This window comes from Crocuta crocuta, unplaced genomic scaffold (assembly GCF_008692635.1).
Source record: "Crocuta crocuta isolate KB4526 unplaced genomic scaffold, BGI_CrCroc_1.0 scaffold11, whole genome shotgun sequence".
NCBI classification, from domain to species: domain Eukaryota; kingdom Metazoa; phylum Chordata; class Mammalia; order Carnivora; family Hyaenidae; genus Crocuta; species Crocuta crocuta.
Window position 1 is genome coordinate 7248477 of NW_027528624.1, and position 20791 is coordinate 7269267.

At 37.0% G+C, this 20791-nt stretch overlaps 1 protein-coding gene and 1 pseudogene across 2 annotated transcripts in view; both read right to left on the bottom strand.

Moving 5' to 3' along the window:
• PRKN (parkin RBR E3 ubiquitin protein ligase) overlaps window positions 1–20791 on the bottom strand; it is a 1321737-nt gene that overhangs the window by 951294 nt on the left and 349652 nt on the right. The gene's annotated exons all lie outside the window — the stretch shown is intronic.
• On the bottom strand, window positions 11116–11278 carry LOC144224255 (U2 spliceosomal RNA; annotated as a pseudogene).

Here is a 20791-nt window from a genome sequence, read left to right on the forward strand (position 1 = left end):
GTTGATTTTCTCATTTATAAAATGAATATTCTGGAATTTAACTGAGTTAATCATTATAAAGACCCCATCATAGTGACTGAGTTAGCAGTAGGTAGTCCATAAATACTACCGTTTCAATTCTATATTTTATAGATCTGTTATGACAAACATCCTTTGAGATCATTATACATTTCAGTTCAAATGTATTAAAAATCTTAAAATATTTGAAAATATCAAATATGTCCCAATGTCCTCAAAAGTATCTTTACTAAAAAAAAAAAAAATAGAACAAAATAAAACAAAATACACTTTATGCTGTTGTATTTACTAGTCCCATGAAACAATATCTATAACTATGTATCTATATATCTTCATCCCATTTATTTGAAAAAATGGTGACTATTTAGAAGGATCTATTTCATACCTGAGACACATTACAAGAACCTGGCTTATATTGAACACTCTGGAGGAGTATTGGTATGTGGGAGCATATTGCTTCATTCATGAAAAGTTATAACAACTTTCACATTATAAGACATCTATATATGAGGTAACTATCTTTTTGTTTTGAAATAAACTATTCTCATATAAAGTAATAGGAAAGTAAATTAAAACTGTGTTTCTGCTAGATTGCCTATCATAATTAAAATACAAATAGCATAGCAGCAGTACTTAGAGAAATAAAACCTATGTTCATCCTCTGACCCAGCAATACTATTGCTAACTATGCATCACAGAAATTGAACAATAGCATAGAGTAGAAAACTCCATATGGGCAATAGATTCCAGAGAAAGATGAAAAGGCAATTCAATGGGGAAATGTCTTCTCCATAAATGGTGTTGGAATAATTAAGCATCTATATGCAAACAAATACCAATCAAGCTTTGATATAAATACAAATTTCAATTCAAATTGAATCTGAGACCTCAATATAGTATGTAAAACAAGACAATATCTAAAGAAAATGTAGGAGAAATTATTTGTAACCTTAGGATAGGTAAATTGTTCTAAGATAGGACACCAAAAGTATTATCCACTAAAAACTAAACAAAAAAACCTATATATTGTATTTCATAAAAAAATTTCTTTTATTTGAAAGATACTGTTACGAGAATGAAAAATGGGGCACCCAGTTAGCTCAATCAGTTGAGCATCTGATTCTTGATTTTGGCTCAGGTCGTGATCTCACAGTTGTCAGATCAAGCCCCACATCAGGCTCCGTGCTGACAGCATGGAGTCAGCTTAAGATTCTCTCTCTCCTTCTCTTTCTGCCCCTCTCCCACTTGTGTGTACACACTGTTTCTCAAAATAAATAAATAAACATTAAATAAAAACTAGCAAATAAAGAGCTAATGTAAAGCAAAGCAAAAAGGAAAAAGAAAAAACAATCAGAGTAAAATATCAATGGTTGAGGAAACAGAAAAACAATAAGGAAAAGTTAATGAAATAAGAAGCTTACTCTTTGAAAAGCCCAATAAATTGATACATGTCTCATAAAACTTAGTGGGGAAAAAAAGAGAAGACACAAATCACCAATGTCAGGAACAAGTGGCATCACAACAGATTCTACAAATATAAGAAGAACAGAATATTATGAACAACTTTATATTGATAAACTTGGCAACATAGATAAAATGGACAAATTCCCTGAAAGACAAAGATAAACTACTAAATCCCAAGCAATAAAAAATAGAAAACCTGAATAGTTTTCTGAATAGTTTCTGAAACCGGAATAGTTCATTAAAGAAACTGAATTTGTTGTAAAAACCTCACATAAAGAAAACTCCAGGCTCAGTTGCCTTCACTGTTAAATTCAATCATTTAAGGAAGAAACAGTACCAATTTTACACAAATTCTAGAGAAAACCAAAGATAAGAAAATGCTTTGCAACTCATTATTTTCAGCCTGTATTACTCTGATGCAAAAACAATAAAAAGATATTATAAGAAAAAAAATAATTATCAATTCACTCTATTAACAGATGGAAAAGAGAAAACACATAATCATTTCATCAGATTTAAAATAAAGCAATTGATGCAATCCAATATCCATTCTTCATGAAATCGCACAGCAAGTTAGGACAGAAAACTTTCTCAACCTGATAAAGAACATCTATGAAAATCTACAGCTAACATCATACATTAAATGACAAAACACTGAATACTTTCCAAGATCAAGGCCTTTATTATCAATCTTACCACTGTATCCAGTATTGTACTACAGGTTATGCCCACTGTAATAAGACAAAAAATATTAAAGGCATGAAGATTAGAAAGAAAAAAGTAAAACTTTTATTCTCAAAGACAATATTGTCTCCATAGAAATTCCTATAGAATCAACAAAAAAAGCTACTAAAAATAAGTGTTTTATCAAGAATTTGGGTTACAAAGTCAATATATAAAATATCTAAAATTGAAATTAAAACACCTTTTACAGTAGAATCTACCATTCACAGTAGAATCAAAAATATAAACTACTCAAGAATAAATCTGGCCAGCATTTTATAAAAACTATACCCTAAAAACTACAGTACTTCTCAAATTAATCTATATATTCCCAATCAAAATCCCAAAAGGATTTGGTAGAAATTGGCAAGCTAATTCTAAAATTCATATGGAAATGCAGAGGACCTAGAATAGCCAAAAATACTTTGAAAATGTAGAACAAAGCGGTAGGACTAACACTACCTGGCTTCAAGTCTTGTTATAAACCTTCAGTAATCAACTGGTATTAGCATCAACATCTAAAAATATATCAAGGAAACACAATTGCAGTAAACTCACACATATATGGCCAACTGATCTTTGACCAAGATTGAAAGGAAATTCAAGAGACAAAGGGGAGTCTTTAAACAAGTAGCAGGAAAACACCTGGATATTCATTGTAAAAGTATGAACTTTGTATCCTGCACTCTATACAAAGATAAACCCAGAACAGATCCTATGCCTCTATGCAAAATGTTAAAGCTGGAAATAATACTTTTAAAAAGCACTGAAGGAAAAAATCCTTATGATCTTATTTCAGTATAAGTTTCTTAGATAAAACACCTAAAGAAAGATCTATAAAAGAATACATTGATAAATTAGACTACATCAAAATGAAAAGCTTCTGTTCCTTGAAAGACGCAGTTAAAGGAACAATTAAAAACCAAGCCAAATCTTGGGAGAACGTCTTCACACAAGACATATGTGATGCATGGCACGTGTATAGAATATATAAGAACTCTCAAAACTCAGTAAGAAAACAAACAACTGACTTAAAAATACAGAGCGAAAGATTTTAACAAATACTTCACCAAAGATACACAGGTGGCAAATTAGTACATGAAAAGATGCTCAACATCATTAAACGCTAGGGAAATGCAAATGAAAACCACAGAAGATAACCCTTCAAACCTATTAGAATGGCTAAAATCAGAGAAAAGAAAAACAATCATACTAAATATGTATAAGGATGTGGACTAACTGGAACTTTCATGCACTATTTTTGGCAATTTAAAATAGTAACCATTTTGGAAAAGAGGCAATTTTTAAAAATTTAAACACAAACCTACCACATGATTCAGTTAATTTACTTCTAATAATGAGAATATAGTGGCACCTGGGTGGCTCAGTCAGTTAAGTGTCTGGTTTTGGCTCAGGTCATGATCTCACAGCGTGAGATGGAGCCCTGTGTTGGGCTCTGTGCTGATGGATCAGAGCCTGGAGTCTGTTTCAGATCCTGTGTCTCCTCTCTCTGTCCCTCCCCAGCTCGTCCTGTATCTTTCTCTCTCTCAAAATTAAACAAACATTAAAAAAATTGTAAGTAAAAGATAAAAATAAAAATAAGAATATATGCCTATTCAATGATTTGTTCATAAATAGTTATAGTAGCTTTATTTATAAAATTATAATGGCTTAAAAATGGATAAAAACACATGTCCATCAATGGGTGAACAGGTAAACAGGTTGTAATTAATACAATAGAACACACTCCACCAACAAGGAATGCTATGCTAACAACATGAATGAATTTCAAAATAACTGTGCTTAGTAAAGCCAGACGAAGGAGTCTGTACCGTATGGTTCCATTGATATACAACTCAAGAAAAAGCAAACTAATCTAGAATGACAGGAAGTAGATCAGCTGTTGTCTGGGGAGGGAGAGAGAGGCAGGTGGAAGGAAGAAGCTGCAAAGAGGCTCAAGGAGCATCCAGGGGTGATGTACTGACTCACAACCTTGCCTGTGGTGATGGCTTCCTGGGAATATCATATGCTAACATTTATAAGCATGTGTTCTCTAGATGTGTGCAGTTTATTGTATGTCAATTATACTTCAGTAAATCTGTAAAAATAAAAACCAGCCAAACTCTTTATTAACCACTTGTTAAGGACAAGGCATATGTAGTAAAATACAGACTGATGGGCAGGGCCTGGAAATCTTTGTCGATATCAGCAAGGCTTTGTAAATTGCCCGAGGTAGTCCGCAGCTGTTCAATTCATTCTGCTTTACAGATACATTAGAAACTTTTGCTAAGTATAAAATAATAAATACAAAAAATCACTGATCCTTGGGACGCCTGTGTGGCTCAGTCAGTTACGCATCTGACTGTTTGATTTTGGCTCAGGTCGTGGTCTCAGGGTTGTGGGATCGAGCCCTGAGTCATTGGGCATAAAGCCTACTTACAATTCTTTCTCTCCCCGTCCTGTCCCCTCCACTGCTCATGTACTCTCTCTCTCTCTGGTCAAAAAAAATAAAATTTACTAATCCTTGTATACAATTAATACAGTCGCCATTTTACAATGACATGTGTGAGTGTATGTGTACAATACTGTAGATCTGGGATGAAGAGAAAAAATAATAAAACAAAAAAAGATACCTTGCCTAAACAAATTATTATATTGTGCTGTGAACTAGTAAGGTTGACTGATTCAATTATTTGCATCTGACGTGAAAGAAACAAACAAAATCACTATTCATTCTTAAATCTACTGAGTTATTTCCCAGTAATTTAATTTCAAAAGCAAAGTCAGTGTGCAAATCTAAGCAGACCTGGGATATTTAATTTTGGAAAAAATTATCCGTATATACATAAGGATTCCTGTTACTTTTAAATGATTGATTTCAAAAGGAATTTTAGCTTTCAGCGACTTTATTACTGACAGCTGAGTGACATGTTAGCTGTAGCCCTCACGCCGCAGGTTGAGGCTCTCGATCTAAGCTTCCCGAATACAAAGAGATCCAGACAAACAGCTTTTCTTCTCTAACACTCTGTTTGGCTGGTTAACACAAGTTATCGATCCTGGGATTTAGGGTCGCCAAATGCTATCTTAATTAAGAGCTCTGGGTTATTGACTACCTCCATTTCCCCTGTGCCTTTTTCCTTAGTCCTAGGTGAGATTAAAAACTCTCTGTACCATTTTTCAACTCATCTCAAGGGAAGCACCCTCAATTTACTCTAAAAACAGCAATGGCTCGCCTGGGACTTCATCTCAATGAGTCAGGAACCCTGCTCCCTACGTCTTATTTCTACGTGCCTAAGGCCAAGCATTACAAGCAGCCGCATGTCACAGCCCCACAGGATGCTCATGGTGACACCCGGTAGCATGCTGCAGCTTCCCTGTGAGGCCAGACTCACAAGCCAACCAGCCTAAACACTCTTCTGAGTTTTCTGAATTTTGTATATTTTCCAGACAGTTATACATGTTAGTGGTGATTTTTATTTTTCTTATTTTTTTTTTAAATTTTCCTTATTTTTGAGAGAGAGAGAGAGAGAGAACGAGCATGAGTAAGAGAGGAGCAGAGAGAGAGTGAGACACAGACTCCAAAGCAGCTCCAGGCTCTGAGCTGTCAGCACAGAGCCCAACGCATGGCTCCAACTCACGCTGTGAGATCATGACCTGACCCAAATCGGACGCTTAACCGACTGAGCCACCCAGATACCCCTTTTAGTGGCTATTTTTTAAAATACATAAGGATATTTGGAGAAAATCCATGTAGGAATTATTGTTTATTTATTCATTTAAACAAATAACTACCTTGAAAGTTATTCGATATCCTTCAGCCATTCAGAATTGACCTTATGACATTTTTAACGATTAATTTCTTTAGGAAAAGAGTCATATTTGAAAAGAATCAGCCAAACTCAAACTGTACACAATTTTAAATGAAATTCAAACTGGTCAATGTGAAATTGGTTGAAAACCTTATTTTCAGAGACACTAAACTGTGAAGATCTTTTCAGAGAGCCATAGGGATAAAAGAATATACACCACATATACACCAGTGATGATATACACCAGTGATGTCTACCAGCTATCTGGCGATAGCCATCCAGGGCTCAGTGAAATGCAAAGCATCAAATCAGAGACCGCTGATGGTAGGAAGTCGGCACGCTAGCACATTCAAGTTCCCTGGATGAGGCTAACAGGGACTGGAAAGGGCTGAGAAGCAACGCTTACATCATTTGACTTGCGGTATCGTTGGAAGTTATGCCAAACTAGAATGAAGATTCCTAGTTATAACAGGAGACAACAGAAATCCATGAATCATCATGCGAAAGAATCTTTTTAAAAACAATCATCAAATGTTCCCAGGGATTACGAGTCAGATAAAATTACGTCTTGCTGTATTTTTGTGTAATGTTTTGTATGATACATTCACCTAAAGGCTTTTCCTAAAGCAATATGTTCCTGCTTTTATCAATTGCCCGAGGATGAAAATGTTATCAATGATGTTAGAAGTTTTAAACCTCTTTAATATTTGAATGATATTAGATGAGCTATTATCACATAGAAAGCTACCTCCTAGAAAGCTTTTGAGAATTGCTTTTGCCTGCGGTCGCTGGCATTCATACTTCCAGAGATTAGAAATGGCTTCCTTACAAAGAATTCTCTTTTTGGCCTTAGAAATCAAACAGTCTTTGTTAAACAGTGAGGCAGAAAAGGAGCTGTTATAAATCAGTGATATTCTCTTTAATCGCCCAAGTTACTTACCATAGACTAAAAACCAGTCTCAGAAATGAGAAGCCACATGTCCACGTGGTTGTCACAACACTAACATACTAAATTTAAGGAGGAATCACATTTCCATAGATTGAAATAGGTTTCCATGCACTGCTCAGGGACTGGGTTGACTGACTCGATGGGCTTCCACGTGGGAAGAGAGTGATCAGAATCCCATGTAAAGAGAGCAGACATGGTTAGAAAGCACTTCACCACACAATATTGACACTCTTCTAGAATAATTTTACATTAAAATTTCCCTCTAAGTCCGTCCCATCTTCACACACTTTTTCTTGCATTCCTCTTAGGGGTAATATTATTTCTCTGCTATACATAACCTTTCCATAGTTAAAGTACTCTACTGTTTCATGATCTAACACAAAAGCCAGAATTTAAATGATGGTCATATACCATGAAACACTCCAATTCCATCCTCACCTTTATTTGCTTTGTTTCCTTCTTTTTCCTCTGAACATGGAAAATTAGGGCCATTTATATGCTGAATATTGATCAGAAGACAAAAATATATGAGGTATGAGTTATATTCTGACAAGTGACTTTATATTGCTCAGAATTACTTATCACATCCATCACTTAATCTTGCAGCGTAAGTTCTTTTTTTATGATGAAAAAAATGTTACTTTTTTTTAAGAAGAATGAATAATTGATTTTCTTCAGAGTTCACAAAACCCAAGAAAGAATATTTACTGAAAGCCCCCTGCTTAAAAATGTCAGGGCTTTGATAATGGTTTCACCAATGGTTTTAATATAAAGTTTTACCAGCTCTGAGTGTGTACAACAGAAATGGGCACTTTTTCGCGAGATGAGATAGTTAAGACTTTCAAAGGTATTTTACGTTAAATGTAAAGTGCATGATTTCTATGGCCTCATCTCCTTTCTCATTGGTGGGTGTGGCCAAGAGAATACAAGGCAGTGTGATGGAATTCTGTCCAAGAGGATTACCAAGTTCAATGCTAGCATTTCTTAACAGAGTGCAGACAGATATGGGGATGGACACCACTGCTGCAGTGGGCAGGGCCAGGGATGCTAAACGCCGTAATGCCCTGAACAATCCTATGTGAGAAAGAATGATTCCTCACACATAGTCCCCCACCCCCACCTGCACACTGATTGTTTTATGTGCAGAGCCCATCTGTTTTTCCTTTAAAGTAACTCAAAAGCATTTATTGAACAACTGCTGTGCAATGGGCCAACGGGTGAAGAAAAGCAACTTCTTCCTTCGAGGATCTCTCAATCTAGAGAAGAGGAGACTGGTAAATAAAGGACTTTGCAGACACAGAAGTGTGGAGCCGGCGGTGGAAACACAGGAATTCAGGGACAGGTTGGAGCGCTGACGCTGCAGCCGTTGACCCTCCAGAAGGAGCAGAGCCTGGGAACGACTTCACAGAGAGGTGGTAGCTGCGGTCAGCCTTGAGGGATGGGAGGAAGAGGGGTGAGGAGCTAGCAGTGGGGATGGCTGCGCATCCCAAGACAGAGGAAAGCACGAACACAGGCACAAACCAGGAACGTGTCCAGTCCCTCTGCCCCGAGAGCACAAAACGTACCATGGGGGCTCCTCCCCCTTGGCAACAGTGGGTTTTTTTTTTTTTCTTTTCCACTTGATTATTCTTCAGCCTTTTATCCATAACAAATCACATTGCCTTCAGATGACAAGACCAAGACAATTAAACGGTCTTGGTGAAAAAAGCCAATATTTGGTAAAAATGATACTTTTTCTATCAATACGCATGTGAGTGTATGAATATACTTTGAATGTGTATAAATCTGCCATTTCCTAGCTTCCTAAGAATGGAGGCTAATTCCTTTGGTATTGGCAAAATAAATAAGTGATTACACAGTCACAACCAAAAATAACGTTCTTGGCTTTCCTAAGAGTAAAACCCCATTAGCCTGTATAAAGGTGATGTGGGAGTTAAAATAGGGGAGGGGATGGCACCGTCTGGCCACAGAAAGTCTCCAGCCAAGGCCCAGAAAAGAAGGCCTAGGTGTGAGCCTCAGGTACCCTCACAAAAGCAGCTAAAGTGGGAGGCGGTAGTTGTGATAGCTACTGGGCATGTGTGTACTAAGAGCTCCGATCTCTCACTTCAAACCTTCCTATACATGTCTTCTTTGATAATCACAGCAACTAAAGGGGAGGTATAAAAATATTTAACACCAATAAGGCAAGACCCTAGTAGAACGGACTGTGAGTGCTGATCTTGAGCCCTGGCCTTGGTGGTACCTTTTGCCTTTAAAAGTGACTTTAAATATTTATATTTTATCAATTCTACATTTAAAATATGTCTTTATCTACTGTTATTTGAAATATAAGGAGGAAGCTAACAATAAACTTTTACTCTAGTTCCTTCTCCATACAAAAAAGAATCCTAAAGTAACAGAATCTCTAAAATTCAAAGGAATCCAAAAAATATTGTAATGGAAAATCCAATGACTTTCTGTATTTCATATATTCTTTGGCAGAATAAAATAAATCCTGTAAATCAATTTAAGGGTAATTTTAGTATGTGAGAATCTATATCAGTATAGACAAGATAACAGATGTAAACTCACTGGGTCAGAGATAACAGTAGTTGGAAAAGCCCTCAAGGGCACCTATCTGATGCAGGAATCCATTCCCAGCAGCTAGGTAAGTAGACAACCAATTCCTCTTAAATGCTTCCAATGGCAGCAGCCTTACCATCTGATAACATAACCCATCACCTGGTTGAATAGTGCTGGCTCTTACAAAAGAAATCTGTGTCTTGATAGCTTCTATCCTTCAATCCAAGTTCAATCCCCTGGAGTCTCAGAGACCAAGTCAACTCGTTCAAAATTGATGTGCCTTCCCATATTTTAAGCTCTTATCATGTCTCTCTTTAGTTCTCTTTTCCAGCCTCTATATCCATATTTTGGTCTGATATGGGATGCATCCAAGTCTCATCTTCCATACTCTCTACGGAATTAATACAGTATGACAAGGTCTTTTGAAATTGCAGAGTACAGACCTAAATGGACAGTGGCAGTGGGACCCAATTAATTTATTAACATTTTTTCCTGTACATAAAAAAATGGCTTTCTCCTATTTCGTATTGGTGCAATGCCTTTTTATAATATAAAGTAAAAACAAAGAAACAATAGCTCTGAATGACACACTGGAACAGATGGATTTAACAGATGTATTCAGAACATTCCATCCTAAAACAGCAGAATACACATTCTTTTCAAGTGCACACAAAACATTCTCCAGAATAGATCACATATTAGCCCACAAAACAAGTCTCAACAAATTCAGGAAGATCAAAGTTATACCATGCATCTTTTCTGACCACAGCACTGTGAAACTAGACGTGGATCACAAGGAAAAAAAAATCCAGAAAGACCACAAATACATGGAGGTTAAATAATATGTTAGTAAACAATGAATGAGTCAATCAGGAATAAAATAAGAAATAAAGTACATGAAAACAAATGAGAATGAAAAAACAATGGTCCAAAACTTTTGGAATGCACCAAAAGTGATATGATGAGGGAAGTTTTTAGCAATATACAGCTACCTCAAAAAGCAAGAAAAATCTCAAATAAGCACCTTAACCTTACACCTAAAAGAGCTAAAAGAAAAAAAAAAGGAACAAATAAAACTTAAAGCCAGCACAAGGAAAGAAATAATAAAGACTAGAACAGAAATAAATGAAATAGAAACTTAAAAAAAAAACCAATATGAGAGGTCAATGAAATCAGAAGTTGGTTGTTGCAAACACCAATAAAATTGATAAAGCTCTAGCCATACTTACCAAGAAAGAAAGAGAAAGGACTCAAAGACATAAAATCACAAATAAAAGAGGTAAAATAACAACCAACACCATACAAATACAAATACAAATAATTGTAAGAGAATAGTCTGAAAAATTATATTCCAATAACTTGGACAACCTAGAAGAGATGGATAAATTCCTAGAAAAATATAAACCACGAAAACTGAAACCAGGAAGAAATAGAAAATTTGAACAGACCAATAACCAGCAAAGAACGTGATCAGTAATCAAAAATACTCCCAAAACAAGAACTCAGAACCAGATGGCTTCACAGAGGGATTCTACCAAACATTTAAAGAAGAGTTAAGAGCTAGTCTTCTCAAACTATTGCAAAAAATCGAAAAGGAAGGAAAACTTCCCAATTCATTCTATGAGGCCAGCATCACCCTAATACAAAATCGGTTAAAGAGACCACTAAAAAAGAGAACGATGGGCCGATATCACTAATGAGTACAGATGAAAACATTCTACACTTGATCTTAGCCAAAAGGCCGAGAAGCGATACAGATGAAAACATTCTCAACAAAATACTAGCTAATCAAATTCAACAAAAAGTTTAAAAAAACTCACCACGATCAAGTGGGAGTTATTCCTATGTTGTTGGTTGTTTCAATATTTATGAATCAATCAATGTGATATAGCACATCAATAAGAGAAAGGATATATGATCATCTCAATAGATTCAAAAAAGCATTTGACAAAATACAACATCCGTTCAGGATAAAAACCCTCTACAAAGTAGGTTTAGAGGGAACGTGCCTCAACGTTTATGAAAAACACATAGCAAAGAGCGTCTTTAATAGGGAAAAACTGAGAGCTTTCCCCCTAAGTTCAGGAAGAAGACAAGGAAGTGCACACTCACCACTATTATTTAACAGAATACTGTAAGTATTAGCCACAGCAATTGGACAACAAAAGGAAATAAAAAGCATCCAAATCTGTAAGGAAAAGCAAAACTTTCACTGTTAGCAGATGACGAGGTACTATATATAGAAAGCCAGAAAGGCTCCAACACAAAACTGCTAGAACTGATAAACAAATTCAGTAAAGTCACAGGATACAAAATTAATGTAAAGAAATCTGTTGCATTTCTGTACACCAATAATGAAGCAGCAGAAAGAAAAAATTAAGGGCTCAGTTCCATTTATAAATGCACCAAAAATAATAAGATACCTGGGACTAAACCTAAACCCAAGAGGTGAAAGATCTGTACTCTGATAACCGCAAACACTGATGAAAGAAATGAAAGAGGACACAAAGAAATGAAAAAGACATTTTACACCCATGGATCTGAAGAACAAATACTGTTAAAATGTTTATGGTACCCAAAGCCATCTACACATTTAATGCAATCCTTATCAAAATATCATCAGCATTTTTCACAGAACTAGAACAAACAATCCTAAAATTGGTATGGAACCACAAAAGACCCCAAATAGCCAAAGCAAACTTGAAAAAGACAAGCAAAGCTGGAGGCATCTCAATTCTGGACTTCAAGTTCTATTACAAAGCTATGACAATAAGACAGTATGGTACAAAAATAGACACACAGATCAATGGAACAGAATAGAAAACCCAGAAATGAACCCTTAACTATACGGTCGATTAATCTTCGACAAAGCAGGAAATAATATCCAATGGAAAAAGGACAGTAATGACAAATGGTGTTGGGAAAACTGGACAGCAACATGCAAAAGAATGTAATGGACTACTTTCTTACACCATACCAAAAAAATAAATAAATTCAAAATAGATTAAAGACCTAAATGTGAGACCTGAAACAATAAAAATCTTAGGAGGGAACACGGGCAGTAACCTATTTGACATTGGTTGTGGCAACATTTTTCTAGCTACGTCTCCTGAGGCAAGGGAAACAAAAGCAAAAATAGACTCTTGGGAATTCATCAAAATAAATAACTTCTGCACAGCAAAGGAAACAATCTGCAAAACTAAAAGGCAATCGACAGAATGGGAGAAGATATTTGTAAATGACATATCCAATAAAGGGTTAGTATCCAAAATATATAAAGAACTACAAAACTCAACACCTAAAAACAAATAATCCAAGTAAAAACTGGGCAGAAGACATGAACAGACATTTTCCCAAAGAAGACATCCAGATGGCTAACAGACACATGAAAAGATGTTCATTATCACTTACCATCAGGGAGATGAAAATAACAATTACAATGTGATATCACCTCAAGCAAGGCAGAATGGCTAAAATCAACAACACAAGGAAGAACAAGTATTGGCAAGGATGTGGAGGGAAAAAAAAAAACAACACTCTTGCACTACTGGTGGGAATGCAAACTGGTGCGGCCACTGTAGAAAACAGTCTGAAGTTTCCCTAAAAAGTTAAAAACAGAAATACCATACAATCCAGCAATTGCACTACTGGGTATTTACCCAAAGAATAAAAAAAACCCCACTAATTTAAATGGATAGTACCCCTATGTTCACAGCAGCATTATTTACAATAGCTCACATATGAAAGCTGCCCAAGTAGCCAGTGATTGATGAATGGACAAAAAAGATGCATATAGATATACAATGGAATATTATTCAGCTACAAAAAAAAGAATAAAATCTTACCATTCGCAAGGACATGGATGGAGCTAGAGACTATAATGCTAAGTGAAATAAGTCAGAGGGAGACAAATACCATATGATTTCACTCATACATGGAATTTAAGAAACAAAGGAGCATGGAGGGAAAGAGAGAGTGGCAAACCTAGAAACACTTTTTAAAAATTTTTAATGTTTTATTTATTTCTGAGAGACAGAAACAGCATGAGCAGGGGAGGGTCAGAGAGAGAGAGGGAGGTACAGAATCTGAAACAGGCTCCAGGCTCTGAGCTAGCTGTCAGCACAGAGCCCGAAGCGGGGCTCGAACCCAAGAACCATGAGATCATGACCTGAGCTGAAGTCGGACGCTTAACCTACTGAGCCACCCAGGCGCCCCTAGAAACAGACTCTTAACTAGAGAACAACCTGCTGGCTACCATAAGGGAGGTGGCAGGAGAGGGGTGATGGGGTTCAAGGAGGGCACTTGTCATGACGAGCACTAGGTGACGTATGGAACTGTTGAATCACTATACTGTACACCTGAAATTAATTTAACACTGAATGTCAACCAACCAGAATTAAAACCTTAAATAAAGAGCTTCACCATTGTTCCTGCTAAATGTTGGCCTGTTGTTCAAGCTCATCATTCCAACCGCAAAGGCTTCTCTGCACTCGGTACACCGAGCCCCGTGTCCAGCGGATCTGTTGTTGCCCCAATCTCAGAGTCAAGCCTGTCAAGCTTTCTCTCTGTATTTTCATACAAGCAGATGGAAAGGGCTTGAGACAAAGAAGAACTAAGCAGGAGTCCTCTGACAGGCCACCGGAGACTTCCCTCTAGTTAAACCGGGCCCTTGTATTTAAGTGAAATTGTTCCAGGAGCCAAACCTACCACTGCGCATCATTCTGTGAAAGACGGGAAGGGAACAAGCGTGTGCTGATTGACACTCCCTCATCCAGACAACCCAAGCAAGGATTTTTTCAGTCCCTCTTCCGACATAAAGAATCAGAGCTGTGGAAGACATTAATATCTTATCTAAAGCCACAGAGCCAGGTGGGAAGTAGGGCAGTGGCTGTGGACACTAACAATGGATGCACTGGTCACTGAGGGCAACTGGAATTTAGCGAGGGGGGGCCCTGGAAACAGGTGTAGGCATTCTCTGAGCCTGGCCCACCCAGCGACCCTCAAGGGAACTAAGAAAGGGAAGTGAAAACTACACCATGGCAGTCTCCTTCTGTGACGTGCTGGAGTGGCAACCAGGAGTATTACAGGTATTCGAAAGAAGCTCTGGAGTCTGCACATGCCTTCTTCTAATATCGCAATTCAGTGTTTCCATAAAACAACAGAGAATGCACATCAAAACTTTTTAAAAGTATAAAATGTTCAACATTTTTTTACGGAAATATGTCTCCACATACTCTCAACGCCAATTTCAGTATATGTTCTGACTACAACTATCCGTCCTGTCTCTGGATGCCTCAGGGGAATGTTTCGGTAATGGAGAGCACTGTATCCAAACAGTCTTTACAATTTTAAAAGTTAAAGCCACCCATCTGCTGCTTATGACAGTGCCAACTGCCAACGATTGAACCAATGAAGATTCACACCATAATGCTAATTCTCTGCACGAAGGAGGAATGAAAAGTATGTGTCAAAAATCTGAAAATGACTGATGCCTGCCACCTCATCAAGACTGTCTCTCACACTTAATTTCACTTGATGAGTTCAGAATACACGCAGAATGGGCAGCAGGTGTTTGAGATTTCCTAACCAGCACAACACTTGCTTTCAGCAAAGGTGAAACAGATGAATCTCTGCCTCCAAATATTTTCCATGAAATTCACTAGACCCCGATCTGACCTAAGGAAGTCTTAGGTGCCCAGCGTCATTCCCAGAGACACCAAACCCTCAACTGTGTGGTATGCCTCAAGTCATTTCCAAAGGCACTTGTGGGTCCAGGAGATGCTAAACTTTGAGACCCACTGCTCTGGCCATTGGTAAGGCATTGAATTATTTCATTCAGTGCTAGAAGAACTTATTTACACTTAGAAGAGGATAGCACTGGGATTTCCGGCTGTCGGATTGAGAATGCTAAAGACTAGGTCAGAGTTTTATAATTAGAAGAGCAACTCTCGTCTTATACGATTATTCCCAAAGCACACAATACTTTCTCAACATTACTCTTATATATCTCGTAAGTACAAATATTTAATTAGCAAATTCTTATCTCTAAAAAGGAACCATACATGTTGACTTGAAAACAACCTCTTTCAGCCACAAGATTGTAAACGCAACCTGGCAAATCATTTAGCATGAACGGATCTAATCAGGCGAGAGCCTTTGAAACATTCAACTAAATATTTCTATTATAAATGCCACCCAACCCACCAGTGAGGAAGAGTAATAGGATCTCCCACTTCTACCCAGGGTGTTTGAAATCATCTTAATGTTTGCATAAATACCTAAAATGTTTTACCTTCAACACAACAGGGAACTACACAATTCATCATCTTTTCTCAGAGTTCAACACATTTGGGTCCATTCCTTAGACAAATTAACTTACTTATACAAATGTGCTATTAATGCCGCTACATTAGCACGTAATGGATAAGCCAAGTTATTTTTGGACATAATTGACATCAAGTAAATTGGGAGGGATTTGAGAAGAACAGAGCAAGGGCTGACGGTTTGGCAGCTTCTGTCCAACACCTACCGCGAGCAGCGTTTCACGCGGGGCCCCGTCCTGCTGGCAGCTGCCATACCAGCAGGTCCTGATCCATCATGGTCACTCTGTGGCCCCATGCTGCTGCTGGGGCACACGGGCCTACGAGCCACCAGCCGGAGCCTTAGCGTTCATATGAGAAAGACACACAGGATTGGGAGGAAATCAGGGCAAATGTAGACAATTAATAGAAAATCAGATTAAAGAGATTTAAGTTAAAGGGCATGGGATTTACAGGCTATTTTAAGGAAATGTGGGTGTATTAGCTTTTAGGGCAAAGTAACAAAGCACTTATTTCTCTCTCTCTCTCCTTTTTTTTTTTAGTGAAAACCTTTCAATTTAATGTGGAGTGGTTTTTAAAAGCAGCTAAGTTAAAAAAAAAAAAAATGAGCACCAGGGCACCTGTTGGCTCAGTCGGTTAGAGCGTCCCACTTGGTTGGGCTCAGGTCATGATCTCGCAGTTGGAGAGTGCGAGCCCCGCGTCGGGCTCTGGGCTGACAGCTCGGCGTCTGGAGCTGCTTTGATTCTGCCCCTCCCCCGTTCTTGCTCTTGCTCTAGCTCTTGCTCTAGCTCTCTCTCGCTCTCAACAATAAATAAACATTAAAAAAGACAACAACAAAATAAGAAATGAGCACCAAGCTTCTCAAAAAACTACAGTGTTTCGGATTCTAAAACCATGTCTATGCATAATTGACTGAGGGTTTTGATACTATGAGCAGTGAAGTTTTATAACACACATCACACTACCTTCTAATAACAAAATATCGCCATGCAAAATGCATTATTAATGTATTACATAATACATTTAAATTTCATTACAATGTGCTATAAGTGTATTTTTAAGCTTGTTTAAGGTTTAAGCTTGGAGAAGATAAATCTCAAAATTAATTTTAGTATAAACTTTGAACATCCCAAGGGGATGAAGATTTATATGTTATAAATAACAATGAACTGGGGCAATGATTTGGACAAATGAAAATAAGGATTTGTATTTGACTTCCAGGTTCTTACAATCTTCTAGGAGACACAAATGTGCATGTATAACCACAACAGGAGAATATAGTAATAGGAAATCTCAAAAGAAGTAACCCACGATTTCTATAATTGTATAATATTTCATGTGGACCACAAAAACAGAAGAGCTCACTAATTCTGTATTTTTTTATTCAAATTACTCATAGTTTGTCTATTTCAAATAACTTGGATAAAATACCCTAATAAGATTCCATCTTGATAAGTATTTATTCAACCTTATTCTAAAGTTAAAATTATTGTTCTGGTAATTGGTTGGAAAGATTTGATGATTTAAAGGTTTGTGAATAAAAAGATATAGTCAAATCAAAATGAAATTCTTCCAGAATAGGATCCCCCAGTAGAAAATTAGCTGATATCTGAAAGAGTTGTCTCTGAAAATGGTTATATAATTTGACTATATAGTTCTGCAATACAAAACCATCCCTAATGTCATTTCTACCATTCAAAGTCAAATGTTTTTCTACATCTAGGTAGTAAATGAATGAACATTGTGGGGAAAAGTTTTTTTGTTTTGTTTTGTTTTGGTATTTTTTGTTTGTTTTTAAATAAAATACTTCTGTTTTGAAACTTGACTAGTATATTGGTAGTTCAGCAGATCTTACATAAATATGCATATTTAAGTTTGAATTACAGTTAAATCCTCTTTGTGAGTAAATAATTTAGCCATTTTATTTAGTTCTGTGTCAGTAGTCCCTATGGTAGAGAGTAGCAAAGATGGGCAAGAATTTTCAAATATTCCTGCTAATCCTGAGTACACAGTTTCTATCATCACGCATTCATGTTCATCTGATGATGGCCAAAGATTTCCTTATGTGTTTCACTTTAATATAATCCTAATATAATATTCCATATTTTAATGAGAAATGCTGATACTACTTAAAGACAAAACAAAGAGAAAACCCTGGTGTTTGAACAAGACTCTGAAAGTGGTATAGATATGCAAATTAGTGCCAGGCACAAAGTGAAATATTTTATGTATAGTGTCTCATGTCTTCTCCATAACTTAATGAGGTGCTTTTAGGATGCACATCTTAGAGCTAAAAAGAAGTAATTCTTAAAAAGTGAGGTAACTTGCTAAAGCTTAACAGGCTAGTCAGTGGTGGGCTTAAGTGGATATTACTTAATTAAATGGCTCAACAAACATTTAAATGTCCACTATGTACCAGGCACCTTGCTAGAGAGAGAAGCAGCATTCACTCACACACTCAGTGACTATGAAGATGCATTCATTCAAACCACTGCCTCTCCATGCCATTTTATGATATCATTTGCTTCATGACACAACACAGAAACTAGATCAATTGCACTTGTCAAATCCAATTATCATGATGACTTTTTATGTGTTAATAACGGTCACTTTTGGTTTCTGATCCTCAAAAAAATATATACTTTCCTGTTAATTACAGAATTTTTTACTTTAGTTTTAATTTCCAAGCAAACACAAAATTGATGGTATAAAAAACAGTCCTTTTTTTAATTTCATAAAATGTGATTCTTAGGTTTCTCTTTTCCATATTACAGTTATGGCACTACAAAAGCAGAATTCTATAAGTAACTGGATCTAAATCATCATTACTAATACTATAATGAAGCCATTACAGAGAAGATATTTACAAATGACATATCTGATACAGGGTTAGAATCCAAAATCTATAAAGAACTTACAAAACTCAACACCCAAAAAAACCAAATAACTCAGTTAAGAAATGAGCAGAAGAATGAACAGACACCTTTCCAAAGAAGACATCAGGATGGCTACCAGGCACATGAAAAGAGGTTCAACATCACTCATCATCAGGGAAATACATATCAAACCCACGATCAGATCCCACCACACACCTGTCAGAGTGGCTGAGATTAACAACACAAGTGTTGGTGAGGTTGTGAAGAAAGGGGAGCCCTGACGCTGCTAGTGGGAATGGAAACCGGTGCATTCACTCTGAAGAACAGTATGGAGGTTCCTCAAGGAACTAACAGGAAGACTACCCTACAATCCAGCAATTGCACTATTAGCTACTTACCCAAAGGATACAAAAATACAGATTCAAAAAGGTACATGCACCCCCAATGTTTACAGCAGCATTATCAACAATAGCTAAAATATGGAGAGAGTCCAAATGTCCACTGATTGGTGAATAAAGAGGCTATTCCATTGTGTATATATGTGTTCATATACAATATACATATATTACTCATCTATTGAAAAGAATGAGATCTTGCTGTTTGCAACGATGTGAATGGAGCTAGAATGTATTACGCTAGATGAAATAAGTCAATCAGAAAAAGACAAACACCATATGATTCCACTCATGTGGAATATAAGAAACAAAACAGATGAACATATGGGGAGTGGGGGGAAAGAGAAAAGAGTGAAACAAACCACAAGAGATTCTTAATGACAGAGAACAAACTATAGGTTGCTGGAGGCATATGAGTGGGGGATGGGCTAGATGGGTGATGGCTATTAGGATGGCTATTAGTGATAAGCACTGGATGTTATATATTAAGTGATGAATCACTGAATTCTACTTCTGAATCCAATATTGCATTGTGCTAACTAAAATATAAGAAAAGAATTTTTTTTTACATAAAACAAGTATCCATGAAAGGTAACATTTACAACATAAACAACCAACAGGAAGAGCTCAGCATAGAGAGAGAAGTAGAGATAGAATTTGTTTTACCAAAACAATGGGAAAACCTTTTACCAAGTGTCTGTAGTACTATACAGATATTTCCCTTCAGTTGAAATGACTGCTCTTATCTGTTGCTATATTTTCTTCCTTCTAATAAATATAATTCCGTCTTGGCTTCTTCCTGAAAAAGACTCAATAAATGAGCAATTTGAATAACATAGGGACAAGCCTTGTTATTGGCTTGAGAAAAGAGACTAACATTTTTTTTTAATTTGGTGAAATGTGAAACACTCTTTTTTAATTTTTTTAAATGTTTATTTTTGAGAGAAAGAGACCCAGTGCAAGCAAGGGAGGGGCAGAGAGAGGGGGAGACACAGAATCTGAAGCAGCTCCAGGCTCCGAGCTGTCAGCCCAGAGCCCGACACGGGGCTTGAACCCACAAACTGGGAGATCATAACCTGAGCCGAAGTCAGATGCTCAGCCAGCCGATCCACCCAGGCGCCCCAGAATCACTCTTTATTAAGGCGAGGTTCTAGGTGGGCCTCGCCTCCCCCTTCCCTCTGGCTTTGCTGTTTCACTCCAAGGAGCCATAGCTGAGCCTACAGAATCAAGCCATGCAGTCACGGGTGGTTCTTCCTTTAGCACCATAGCACTTGCACTGTTCTCCTGGTTTCCCAAGTACACTAAAGATAATAATAAAATTAAATTTTAAAAAGAGTAGGAAGTATAATGACAGAGAACCTAGCGGCATTCACAGCAGACCATGACATATGTATATGGAGATCTGAGACTAGGTGCGGTTTTGTAAAGGCTCCTTACATTTTGATCAAATAGTATATAATTTGTGAATATGAACTTCTGAGCAAGTGCTAGGCGCGAATTATTTGTGTGCATTCATTTTCAGGGAAAGTGTATGTGTGTGTGTGTGTGTGTGTGTGTGTGTGTGCGCGCGTGTGTGTATAAATATAGACACTGTCAAAGTAGAATATCATCAGACATCTGCAAAATTTTGACTGTTGACATTTTAGGAAGCATAAATGATCTCTGATCAGTCACA